Source organism: Prosopis cineraria, unplaced genomic scaffold (assembly GCF_029017545.1).
Source record: "Prosopis cineraria cultivar Desert tree isolate PC_DT_omini unplaced genomic scaffold, ASM2901754v1 PC3, whole genome shotgun sequence".
NCBI classification, from domain to species: domain Eukaryota; kingdom Viridiplantae; phylum Streptophyta; class Magnoliopsida; order Fabales; family Fabaceae; genus Prosopis; species Prosopis cineraria.
This window is the reverse complement of record NW_026555334.1, coordinates 14323425-14337928: the sequence shown is the minus strand read 5'-3', so window position 1 is coordinate 14337928 and position 14504 is coordinate 14323425.

Below are 14504 nucleotides of genomic sequence, written 5' to 3'. Positions count from 1 at the left end.
ACTCTTCAAAAGTATATGTAGCTAAACTTCAATCAAAAGTATATTTATATATGCACACCATCCTTAATCACTCTAAAATTCCAAAATTCATATATTATCATCTTATCAAGTACTTTAAGTGCATTCCAATATGAGTTATATCACTAACTTGTTTAACAAATCATATATAATACTACATATAAATATATGCTATTGGTTAAGAAATTTGATGAGATACATGTAACAAATCATATATAATATTATATTTTCAGCTAATGGTTCAAGAAATCACTATCATTGACAAAAGCAAAAAAGACAAAAGCAAAAGAGAAGGAAGAGGATAAGAAATATGCAAGGTAAAAATTTATAGCACAAAGCACCATATTAGACATGACATGAGCATAAGAGAAGGAAAATAGACTTCTTTTGATACAACCATCTAGTACTAAATACTACCAACTAATCCAAATTCAAACAAAACCAATCCCCAAATGATGGGAAGGTCTCCCATTGTAACATTTTTATCCATGTTAAGTCAAATACAAATAATCGCACCACCATTTATCCCAGCAAACAAATTTTAACAGAACCATAATAGGGTCTAAAGGAAGTGTCAAAATTAGACAAATGCTGAAGACTGAGTAAAGGGACATCTGCTATCAAATATATTACTACATATGTATCAAAATCCCATAGGCAAGGGTAAAATAAATGTGGATAGCAATAACTTGCCACTTTTTAGCCAAGATCAAGTTTGATAGAGTATTTCTCTTGACTATTGAAATTAGATGGTGACCAAAAATATAATGAGGAACTATAAAGAATTTATTAGCTACATAGTAAATTAAAAAAAATCAACGCCTGAACATAAAATGGAGCTATGCTTTTAACTGATAGATAACTTAGGAAATAGAAGAGAATTATGCTTATAGAATAATACAAACTTGACCCTTTTTAAGGCATCCAGTGGGATTAGCAATGCCCATTAGATAGTAACATTCAAGAAAAGAAGAAGAGGCAGGGACAGATTAAAATGATGAAGAGTAATAGGTGGATTCACGGATCAAAATCAGGGAAGAGATGACAGGTTGGAGAAGGAGGAGTAGAGAGGGGCAATGAATTGGAGGATTAAAGAGAAGATTTACCTTGGTGCTTTATTGCAAGGGTCGATCGGCAAGAGATCACCTTGGAGATTTTCATGAGCTACAGCTCCCACACTCCCTCACACTTAAGTCTGAAATGATGAAAGGGAAAATGCTGATGGAGTACGATGTGAGCTAGAGATAAGTGAGCTCTCCCTCATACTTAGGTTTGAAATAATGAAGGGGAAAATCCTGATGGAGTACAATATAAACTGGAGATGAGTGAGCTCTCCCTCACACTTAAGTCTAAAACAATGAAGGGGAAAATGTTGACGGAGAACGACGCGAGCTAGAGATGAGTAAGCTGAGTATTTAAAACTATATCTATACTAGTTGCCAAAAATACCAGGTGTAGATAAGTTTAAAAAATACATCTACACCAGTTAAGCAATGTAACCAATGTAGATATGTAAATGTTTTTTAAAAAATTAATTTTAAATAATATATCTACACCAATTACAACTGAATCGATGTAGATATGTTAATACAAAATTAAAAAAATGCAAAATTATAATATAGCTACACCAAGTATTATTTGTAACCGGTTTAGATATGACAAAAAAATAAATTTTTTAAATATAATATATACCTACACCAGTTATAAAAAACCCCGTGTAGATATTGTTATCTACACCGATTCAAAACTAAATCGATATAGATATTAGCTAAAAAAATTTTATTTATGATAGTGCCATTGCCTTTATTTTCTACACCGTATGTGTTATAACTGATGTAGATAGGGTGGTTTAAATTTCTTATTTTGTACTAGTGATTACAAGCTCCCCTAACTTATCCGTCTTCAACACACACGTAGTCATATAAGCCTTTATTAGTTTCCTTTAGTTTACCTCTATTTTTTATCCCAAGAACTAAGGTAAACAAATTATCTTTATAGCTTACATGTTGAGGAATAAAAGAAATGCATTATCTTTTGATAGAAGAATTACTTTAGATATGAGCACCCATTACTGGAAGGTGCTCAACCCTTCACTTAATCCAAAAGCAAGCTTGCTTCATGTTCTGACTCAGTAATATGAATACCATCGTTAGTAATAACCTACCTTTTGCCTATAGGCCTTTCTTTACCTCTCCCTTTACTCTTCATTTTCATTTCTTATTCATTTTATCTAAGTTCAAATCTAGAATCATCGCTAACGTAAGGTTAAATTGAATTTATTTCTATATATTATTAAATAAAGAGTTCACCTAGCAGTTCTTACATGCTGAGTTGCTAAGATTAGTCAACATTACTAGCCAACTCTACATCACTTTAACTCAACCTTTCCCCCTTCTTAGTCAAGCTTAGACCATTGATATCAAGAAAGAATGACAAGGATCATGCATGTTCAACTTCATCAACTGTAAAGAAGGGTTGAAGGGGAAAAAAAGAAGAAGCAACCAATATCCAAATGTAAGTTTATTTTTTATTAAAAAATGCCACCTTACAAATCAACGTTCAACAAACAGTCAACTATAATGGCAAGGCAATATTAAATTCTTTTTAAAATTTTTAGGATAAAATTGCTCCAACAAAATGTTTAGGATACTAGGTATCCCTGGCAAAAAAGTTCCAAGGCATTTTGGCCCTTAAATCCAATGAATATATAAAAGGTTTTGTTAACTGCATGAAGAGTAAATGCTAGATACTAAAATGTTGAGGCCACACTTTATATCATAATAAGTTAATAATATCAAATATGTAGAATGTATTGTCAACAAATTTTGTTAAAAAGTTAACAAATATTCATCAATGAAATAACAACTTAAACTAACATTATAAGAGGTCCACTTCATATAGTGTACAACAATCTTTCAAGAACTTAGCATACTAAGGGATCATTTTTCACCAAATCAAGCAAAGTTACATTCACATGAATTTTATTAAAGAGCTCATGTACCTCACTGTCTTTTCCCTTTTCTTTCCTTGCCATCTTCATTGCTTGAGAGAAAGGCAATCTCTTCATCAACTTAAGGCTCAGCCTCTCCTCTTCCTCCTTGTCTTCCATCTTCTTCTTTAAAGCTTTCTCCTTCTTTAGAACAACTTATTGCTTAGTTTATCCACCTTAGCCAAATAGGTATGCTTCTCTCCCTTACTTGGAGGTGGCTCACAAACAATCTCTTCAATGGTCTAATCATTCTTAACAAGAGGGCTTACTATTAGTAACAAAAGGAGTTAGTTTAAAAGTTTTACCATGAGACTCAATCTCTCAAACCATAGGTTCATCCTCCTCTTCTTTTTGGCCTTGGTTGGATGATCATCCTACTTCTTTGTCACTTCTAAATGTTATGGCATTAATATTGACCTTAGGATTAGCCACAATGTTACTAGGAAGAGTGGGGTTTTTTGCTTAAGCTATACTAAAAGTGTTAACAAGAGAAGCCCTTTGATTGGTAATAAAATCTTTAAGAACATCAAATTTAGCATTCATTTCATTTTTCAAAAAATCAATCTCGCTGGGTCTAGAAAAGGAAGTAGATTCAATTAGGACCATTTGCTTACCTGGGAAAAATTAAGATAGAAAGAATTACCCCTTAACCAAAACTAGAGCTTGGTTTACCATAGTTGAAGTTTTGACCTTCTGAGTTAGAGGGTTCTCCTCCTTAGTTCTCCTTTTGGAAAACATTCCCCTTTTGGTACAAGAAAAATTTAGATAGTTCCTCCAATTGGAATTGTATGTTTTTAAATACATCCCTTGATGTTAGATTTGCCTTTGACCATTTTGTGGTCTCCCATACATTCACCTACTCAACTTAATGAGGGCAATTAGATTCAAAATGCATAGTGGAATCACAAATGGTATAAGAATAAGGGATCAATGCATTAGACATACCAATATTATGAACTTGACCATAAGATTCCAAAGACATAGGAGCTTGTGAAACATGTGCAATACTAGCATAGTTATGAGACGATGCATATTGAGATTAGAGGGTACAAGCAATTTTCCAATTTCAAAAGCAAGTAAGTCAAGTTGACTCTCATTCAAGATATTACTCACCCTATACATAAGCCTCCTTTTCCCTATTTAAGTACTTCCTACTACTTATGGTCATCTTCTCTAAAAGCTCCTAAGCTTTTAAAGCACTTAAATCTATGAGACAACCCCCACTAGTGATATTAATATTGAATTTGTCCCTAGAATTGAGCCCATCATAAAAGTATTGAATCAAATTTTCACTTGTAATACCCTCTGGCATTTAGCCAACAACCCTTAAAATCAATTCCAATACTCATATAAGGTATTAGATCAATTCATTACCCCTGGCCCTCATGCACATGATTGATTATAATTGAGGGTGGATTCTCATCCTCAACTTTTACAAAATTCTCCATGACTTGATCAATAGCTATATAATTGTTTTGATATAAATGTGACCTCCTAAGTCAGCTAAAAAGGATAGGTTGCCCCTATAATGTCCACTTTGACATTATCAGAACAACACTCTAACAACACTATTTTGATAATCAAGGTTAATTAAATTCCCCATATAAGATTATCACATGGGTTTTAAAAAATTTAGTTTAAGATACTAGAATCCCAAGAAACCTTTTTTGAAAAGGCGTTTGAGCTCAAACTATAGTTTTAAACAAATAACACAAGATAGCAAAAGCATAAGAATCATTTGTAACTCTTAAATATAATAAATGGGCATTTTAAAAATTTTTCAGAAAATGCCCTGTCCGCTGTATTGCAAGTATCACCCACCACGGTGGATAGTATAAAGGAACCACCTTCCTCTTATTGCAGTGTGCCACAGGGCACTCCTGTCATGCAGCTCCTCCAACCAATTTTTAGAGTATGCTATTTTGCCATTTGACATTTGAATTAAGCGATTCAAGTGTCTACACATATCTCATTAAGCCCTCTAGTTATTAACAGTCTCATACCTAAAATACTCAATCATTTAAAAGTTGAATACCTAGACACAAATTAGTCCATTTTCCTTTTAAAACAACCACAAGGTTGTCCCAACTCACAAAGCTAGTGCTAATAACCTTAGAACTACTTGAACGATCTCAAATGGACCATAAATAACCTGATAAACCAATCATATGACAACAATAGTAGTCTATACACAATTTGGCTATCAAAACCTCAAATTCATAGCAACTCAAAGGGGTGATAATATAATTTCACACAACAATCTTTGGCTATCCTTACATGTAAGACATCATAAAAACATCACTCGTACTAGTATCTTAACGTCTTACTACCAAATCTTCATAGATACATCATTCTAGGTTGAGACACATACATTTACATAATAATTCTCATGCAAGTGGCTACAAAACATCACATGATCCTAAGTTGGCATAAGATTAGCAAAATAGTCATTACAAAACCAAAAGAAAAGGGGAAGAGCTATAAAAACACGAGCTTTTCAAATCCCATCTAAGTCTTCCTTTCCTTTGCTCCTATCAAAGTTCTCACATGTAAAATATAATCACGAGATGAGATAACATCTCCGTAATAGAATAACTCACAACTATTAATTAACATGCACATGCAAACAAGTAAAGCATGTATATGTAAAAACACCATTTATCATATTCAAATGTAAGTATGTCCATATCCATAAGTTATTTTTACACTTTATTATGATCATTCTACCATCTGAGCTTTCATATCACTTCGATTAAAATCAAAGGCTCTATTAAACTTAGTGCACATACACATTAGCCCGAGCGCATCTTCAGTGGTAGAATCACCTTGTCAAAGGTGTCCTATCCTACTTTTAGACTATAGTTTCCCCTATCATACACTATTCAGGGTGTCATTATGTTAGAAATTGTGCCCTAGGGCCAATCATTGTACTATACACATTGTTATTTAATGAATTTCTCTTTTTTTATCATAAAAATTATATGTTCAATATGATAATTGTATCCTTGAACAAACTATAGCGATTATCTTAAATGTTCCTGGTCGGTCATCTATGAGGGATCATAGATGAAACAAGACTAATATGACTTTGATTAATTATAGAGATACAAATCAAAGTCATAAGCACTTGAAAGAATACAAAGTGCTAGACCGACTCGTTATGAGAAAGTGCATGGTACAAGTCATAAGCTTATCTCATATGTAACCATATCACTAAGCCCTTTAACCTGAGACCATCATGAATTTCCATATGATGACTATTGAACTTTAACCTAGTTAAAAGTCACCTTTGATTAGGTGATCATGAAGGCTATAATTGAGTTTAGTGATATTCATGTAGAGGAATATGAGTTGTCAAGATGGAATTTGTCCCTCACATTAAGACTGAGAAAATGTTGGTCATGCTACAATGGAAAGAGTTTTTCCATTGCTACAGTCAGTCTACTCAGAGATCAAAAAAGTAATGGTCAGGTAAAGGAGAATGACAATTTCATGTCTCATACTTGACTGAAATATCGTGTGACAAAAGGGATGTGATACGGTTGCATGATAGATTACATCGAATCATCAATCTTCATGTGAATTAGGTAGTTGCAATGTTTTGTTAGAGACCACTTGTGACTTGTAAGCTAACAGTGTAATTAGCCTACTGCCAATTTCATATAGGACTATAGGGTCGCATATAAGAATAACCCAACTCAAGCTACAATGTCTAGGTTCATTCAATCTGGAATATTTATAGATTCAATGAATGTAATATAGGGTGAATGAATTATATATATATATATATTTGAATATTTATATATATTTATATGAAATATAAAATTTCAAAATATAATTATATATATATTCAATATATATATATATATATATATATTCATTTGTGTATATATATGATATATATATATATATGATATATAAAATTAAATATATATATATATATATATATATAATATATACATATATATTTGAAATATATATGTATATATATCTATATATATTAGTGTATATATAATATGTATATGTGATATACATTATATTATATTATATTATATTATATTATATTATATTATATTATGTTATGTTATGTTATGTTAGTTTTAAATTTAATTTGATATGATAGATTAAATTTAATAACTAACATGATATGAGAAAATATTATGTCAGTTTTATAATTTGAATTTATAAAATAAATTCAAATTAGATATGATATTATGGATTAAATTTATGAGATAAATTTAATTAAATTTTCATGGGCTTTTAAGTAAAAGACAAAAACCCTGATCTATATATTATATATAGATAAGGATGCCCTTTATGAAGGAAGAGAGAGTTAGGAAAGTTCAGACAGCAAAAATACTTTGAGAGCCATGAAACACCTTATAGAAAGGAAAATTAACGTTCAAGGAAGAACAGATGCTGGGAGTGCAAGCACACTATTCAAGTTAGAGAGTTATTCGTGTAGATATCGATAGAGGGAGTAGATCTACATTGTTAGCTCCTCAGATCCAAACTCTTGAAGAGAATGTGTGCCAAGTTCAAAGAATTAAAAGGTAACTCTTCTATCCACTTTGACTTAAACGAGTTCATTCAGTCCATATCAGGATAAGGACTTTAAAATTTTAATCTTCTGCTGTGCCTCCCTATCCAACATTGGTACCAAAGCCATGTTGAATTTTCATTTAAGTTGGGTTTTGGTTTATTACATTTTAAAATCTTCATGTGATGAACTTCTTTAGATGAATGTTTCTTTAAGATTTTTGAAATTTATATGTGATATTTTTGAAATCTATATATGTTTTTCATGTGATGTTTTCAAAACATATATATATATATATATAAACTTGTTTTATATATATTTGAATTTATATGAATTTAAATAAATTAATATGATTAATATTTAGCTATATGATGTGTGTTCTCAATATGACTAATGTTCGTCCATATGATATGTGTTCTCAATGTCATTATTGTTCGTCTATGTCCTCATATGGTTTAGGCTGTATTGTCAATATGATTGATGAATCCAAAAGGTCTAAGATAGAAACTCATTCAAAGAGAATAAGCTTTTTGAAAGCTCCAAGGGACGTTACCCTTTGACCTCACCCGCTAACCAGCTAACGAGACCACCGTGGCTAACTCTATATAGCGCAACCTACTTCACAATTTATAGCATTTCATTATATATAAATTATTTATTTTTTGTGTTTTCTTTGCCTTGAAGTTGTTTGGGTATAGTGACACATATGGCTTTAGTTTTACAAGGTAAATTTTAAATACAGCTTGCGTGTCGTGCCTCTCTCTATAAACTCTGAATGTACATTCTCTTCTCATCTTAATCCCCTCGTATATATAAATGAGGTTTCTTGATGCAATTTATCTTCTTAGAGAGGTCCTCTCATTGGCTTGGGATGGATATAGGTTAGGTGAGTCATATTGTGTCACGTTTAATTATATTTTTAATTAGATCATAATATGCATGATTTTGTATGATATATAACCGCTTTTACTTTACACATTTATTAAATTAATAAATCAAACCCTTTAATTAAAATCTTAAGTTATAATACTATCAACTAATAAAAAATTGTCAAAACCTAGATCACTCAAATGTAAGATCCACTAAAGTGCATATATTTGGGTTATTTTGATGAGACAAGTGTGAATAATGGTGCTACTCACAAAGATTCATTATTGTCTGACTTAATTGAGATTTATCAAAATGGTTTTAGATTTCAAGGCATTAGATGGGATTGAACATGCCGGATTATATGATGATTGAATCCCATAAAGATCTAAAAGTTATATGTCATGTAATTGGTGAATGAGTTACCTATCTAAATAACTTAATTTTAAGCATCCTGCCAAAGTAGACTTACATTTAAGTGAAATATGGGTCTTAACCTACTAATTAATTTTAACAGTTGTTAGTAGTGGGAGATATAAAATTAACTTTGTGTATTTTATTGTAGAATCATGTCGACTAGTAACACTACTATACTATCGTTGCGATTAGTCCTTGAGAAGGACAAACTCAATAGGATGAACTTTCTTGATTGTTTTCAAGAACTTGAGTATTATTCTTAAGTAGGAAAGAAAGGCTTATGTCCTAGATGAACCCATTCCTAAAGAGCCTGCAACCAACGCTCCAAGAGCTTAAAGGGATGCTTACATAAAGCACACTAATGACTCAGTGGATATAGGATGCCTAATGCTAGCTATAATAGTTTTAAAACTTTAAAGAGATCTAGAACACATGGAGGCTTATGAGATGATTGAACATCTCAAGGAAATGTTCTAGCAACAGGCAAGGCAATAAAGGTATGAGACCATAAAGGTCTTATACTCCTGCAAGATGGCTAAGGGTACATCAGTTAGCACTCATGTTTTAAAGATGAAAAGCTATATTGATTACCTTAAGAGACTTGGATTTCCCTTAAGCCAGGAGTTAGCTACAGATTTGATCTTGAACTAACTCCTGGAAAGTTATGACCAATTTGTTATGAACTATAACATGAATGACATGGAGAAATTCATTTCTAAACTATATAGGATGCTTAAAACTACTAAGGAAAACATTAAGAAAAAGCCTAGCATTATTTTGATAGTTTAGAAAGGAAAGGGTATGAAAAAGAAAGGCAAAGGTAAGGGCAAGGAAAAGGGTAAAAGCTCATATGGTAAGACTAAAAAGTCAAACATGCCCAAAACTAAGCCTCCAGCCAAGAAGGCAAAGCCTCTAAAGGAAGGAGTTTGCTTCTTTTACAATGAACTAGATCATTGAAAGAGGAACTGCAAGTTCTACCTAAAAGATCTCAAAAAAAAGAAGGATAGTGGGGCTACTCCTTCAGGTATTTATATTATAAACATTCACCTTTCTACTTCTTCTACATGGGTATTAGATACTGCATATGGTTCTCACATTTGTACAAATGTATAGGGTCTTAGAAATAGTAGAAAGTTGATGAAGGGCAAAGTGGACCTATGAATTAGAAACAGAGTAAGAGTTCCTGCTTCAGCTGTAGACACTTATGAATTACTTTTGTAAAGTGGGCTTTTGTTAGTTTTAAACAATTACTATTATGTTCCTGCTTTGAGTAGCAACATTGTTTCTCTTTCTTATTTGGATAAGGAAGGTTTTACTTCCATTACTAGAAATAGTAAATGTTTTATTTATTAAAATAACATTCTTTATGCGAATGGTGATTTGTATTTTAGTCATTATCTTTTAAATCCGGAACATCCTAGTAATGAAGACATCTATAATGTAACTACCAAAAGGATCAAATCGAACTATTTGAATCCAACCTATCTATGGCATTGTCATCTCTGCTATATAAATGAGAAACACATTTCTAAGCTCCATCAAGATAGACTTCTCAACTCGTTTGATTTTGAATCTTATGACACTTATAAATCTTATTTATTAGAAAAGATGATAAAAGCACCTTTTACTGGGCATAGTGAGAGGTCTAATGACTTATTGGGACTCATACATATAGATGTATATGGACCAATGAGTACAACTGCCAGATAGGGTTATCTGTACTTCATTACCTTTATTGATGACTACAGTAGATATGGATACATCTACATAATGAAACACAAATTTGAATCTTTTAAAATGCTCAAAATATTCCAAAATGAAGTACAAAACCAACTTAGTAAGACTATTAAAACTCTTCAATCTGATCGAGGAGGTGAATATTTAAGCTAAGAATTCATTGATCACCTTAAGAGTTATGGGATAGTCTCATAATTAACTCCTCCAGTAACACTACAATGAAATGGTGTTTCTGAGCGGAGAAATCAGACACTATTAGATGTGGTTCGATCTATGATGAGTCAAGTAGATCTTTCACCATCCCTTTAGGGCCATGCACTAAAAACAGCTACGTTCACATTGAATCATGTTCCATCCAAGGCAATTGAGAAGACACCATATGAGATATGGACTGAGAAGAAAACTAGTTTATCTTTTCTCAAGATTTAGAGAAGTGAGGTTTATGTTAAAAAATAAGTCTCAGACAAGTTAGCACCTAAATTCACAAAGTATCTTTTTGTAGGGTATCCTAAAGAAACAAAGGGATACTATTTCTATAATCTCACCGATAATAAAGTGTTTGTAATTTGAAATGATATCTTTCTAGAAAGAGAATTTATCTCTAAAAGAATTAGTGGGAGCAACATACATCTTAAAGAAATTTGAGAACCATAAAATAGCACAGAGTCATAGATAAAAAACTGAGAAGACTCACAAGAAGTAAATGAGCCTACTTAAATAACACAAGGCCTATGAAGGTCTGATAGGACACGGCATCATCCTCAAAGATAAGGATTTCTAATTAATGAATGTAATGATGTGTTGCTTATTAAACACAATGAACCAACCACCTATCAAGAAGCTATAATGGGACCATAAAATAGCCCATGTAGGGTATAATGTTGGAGATTTTTGCTCCTTAGCATCAGTGTGATGCGGTGTTGGAGTAATGTGTTGAATAGGGAGGCACCATGAAAAATTAAAATTTTAAAATCCCTATCTTGATATGGACCAAACGAACTCATTTAGTCAAGATGGATAGAAGAGTTACCTTTTAATTTTTCAAACTTGACACGTGTTTTCTTCAAGAGTTTGGATCTCAGGAGCTGATAATGTAGATATACTCCCTCTAACTGGCATCCACACAAACAACTCTCTAACTCGAACAACATGCTAGCACTCTTAGTATCCGTTCTTCTTTGAACGTTGGTTTTTCTTTCTCTAGTGTGTTTTATGGCTCTCTAAGTGTTTGGTCATTAAAACTTTTGTAACTCTCTCTCTCTCTCTCTTTGCATGTCCCTTTGTATCTATTATATATAGATTAGGGTTTTTGCCTTCCTCTTGAAGAGCAAACTGAAATTTAGATTAAATTTATCTCATCAATAAAATCTATAATATCATATCTAATTTTAATTTATTTTATAAATTCAAACTATAAAGTTGATATGATATTCTTTCATGTCATGTTAGTTATTAAATTTAATCTATCATATAAAATTAAAATTTAAAACTAACATAACATAATATAATATATATCACATATACATATTATATTTATATATATATATATATATGAATATATAAACATATATATTTTGAATATATATATATAATACTATGTATATTTAATTTTATATATCATATACATATACATATACATACATATATATATATATATATATATTAGATACACACACACAAAACATGAATATATATATATATATAACATGAATATATATATATATATTTCAAAAATATATATACATATATACATAAAATTATATTTGAATTTTATATTTCATATATAGATATATATATTTAACAAATAAATATTTAAATATAAAATTTATTCACCCTATATTACGTTCATTGAATTTAGATATACTTCAGATTCAATAAATTTAGACAAAATAGCTTGAGTTGGGTTATTCTTATGTGCAACCTTTTAGGCTCATATGAAGTTAACAGTAGGCTAATTAGGCTATTAGCCTACAAGTCACAAGTGACCTAACTATTACTTTCTTGATCTTTGAGTAGACTGACTGTAGCAATAGAAAAATCCTTTTCATTATAGTATAGCCATAAATTTTCTCATTCTTACTCATCGAAGAACCCAGTAATATCTCTCACTTAATGTGAGGGACAAATTTCATCTTGACCACTCATATTTCTCTACATGAATATTACTAAACTCAATCATAGTCTTTATGATCATCTGATCAAAGGTGACTTTTAACTAGGTCAAAGTTCATTAGTTATCATGTGGGAATTCATGATGGTCTCAAGTCAAAGGGCTTAGTGATATGGTTACATATGAGATAAGCTTATGATTTGTACTATAGAGCTTTCTTATAGCAAGTTAGTCCAATACCTTGTATTCTTTTAAGTGCCTATGACTTTGATTTGTATCTCTATAATTAATCAAAGTCACACTAGTCATGTTTTATCTATGATCCCTCATAAATGACTAACCAGTGACATTTAGGACAATCACTATAGTTTGTTCAAGGATACAGTTATCATAGTGAACATGCAATTGATATGATAATAAAATAGAAATTCATTAAATAACAATGTGCATAGTATAATGATTAGCCCTAGGGCAAAATTTCCAACATATATATATATATATATATATCGATTAAAACTAAAAGAGGAGATTATACAATTGATAGCTTTCCTAATCCTTCACTATGTCCTCTTTTCCTTTGCCCTTATCGAAGCCCTCACCTATAAAGTATAACTACAAGAGTGAGAACAATGTTTTAGTAACCAAATATTCTAATCCATTTACAAGTATGCTAGAAAAGTATGTGAGCATATGAAATGGCAATAAAACAATTTGTCAAAAGACACATAAAGCACAATTCATAACTAAACAATGCATGATTGAATATACAACCTTATATCCTCTGACTGAATCTATGGGCTAATAGTTCAATAGGACCAAGCCTAAGCCCACCAATTATGGGAGGTAGCTCGGTTAAAGGTGCCTACACCTATTCTCGGACAATAGACTCCCTTTTTTTTGAATATTCATGTCATATGCAGAATCTATCACAAGAATAATACTAATACTTTCAAACAAGAAAAATTGTGCACCAGGGCTTTCAGGATGCCAGTAAGTACCATATGAATTTCATACAACACACCTCCCCTGGGGTGAACTCCCACCATTTCACAATGATCATGTTCATGCAATATAAGTAAGAATAGTTTCATCTTAACATAACTAGTTCCAAACCAATTATTAGCATTTTTAATTTGTAACCAATTTCACAGTTATCTCTACATGTATAGGTTTTGGCATAAAAATAGTCTTTCAAATATATATATATATATTCTACTTCACATAGATTTTCAAATCACAAATTAACTTTCATACTAAAGTATTACTAATTTAAAATAATAGAATATATTCTTGCAAACTCATAACTATCCAAACATACAAATAAATTTTAAATAGAATATATTCTTGCAAACTCACAACTATCCAAACGTACAAATAAAATTATTATATTATCTGATTACCTTAATGCTTTTATCACAAAAGGGTTACTATAGCAATTATCAATTCTCTTAGCCTCCATTAGCTCGAAAGGGTTTGCTAATAATCAAAGTACATCACTAATAAACACCCTTTTTAGGCTAAATCAGGATATCCAAACTATCTAAAATTTCACTTTAGCCTAGATAATACCCATTTCATTAACTCTATATAACACTCATAAATCTAGATAACACTAAATTTTTATCCACATTGCTCCTAAACCTCTGATTTAAGCTTAGGGTTTCATCCAAACCATAGCTCAAAGTTTTAAATCATTATAAAATCATCAAACTTAAGTTTAGAAGCTTAAATTAACTCTCCTTAGACCCAAAGAATGTAATAGGTTTGGTTATAGCCTAAGGAGAGATGAAATCAACATTCAACCATAACCAAACTCACTATAAATT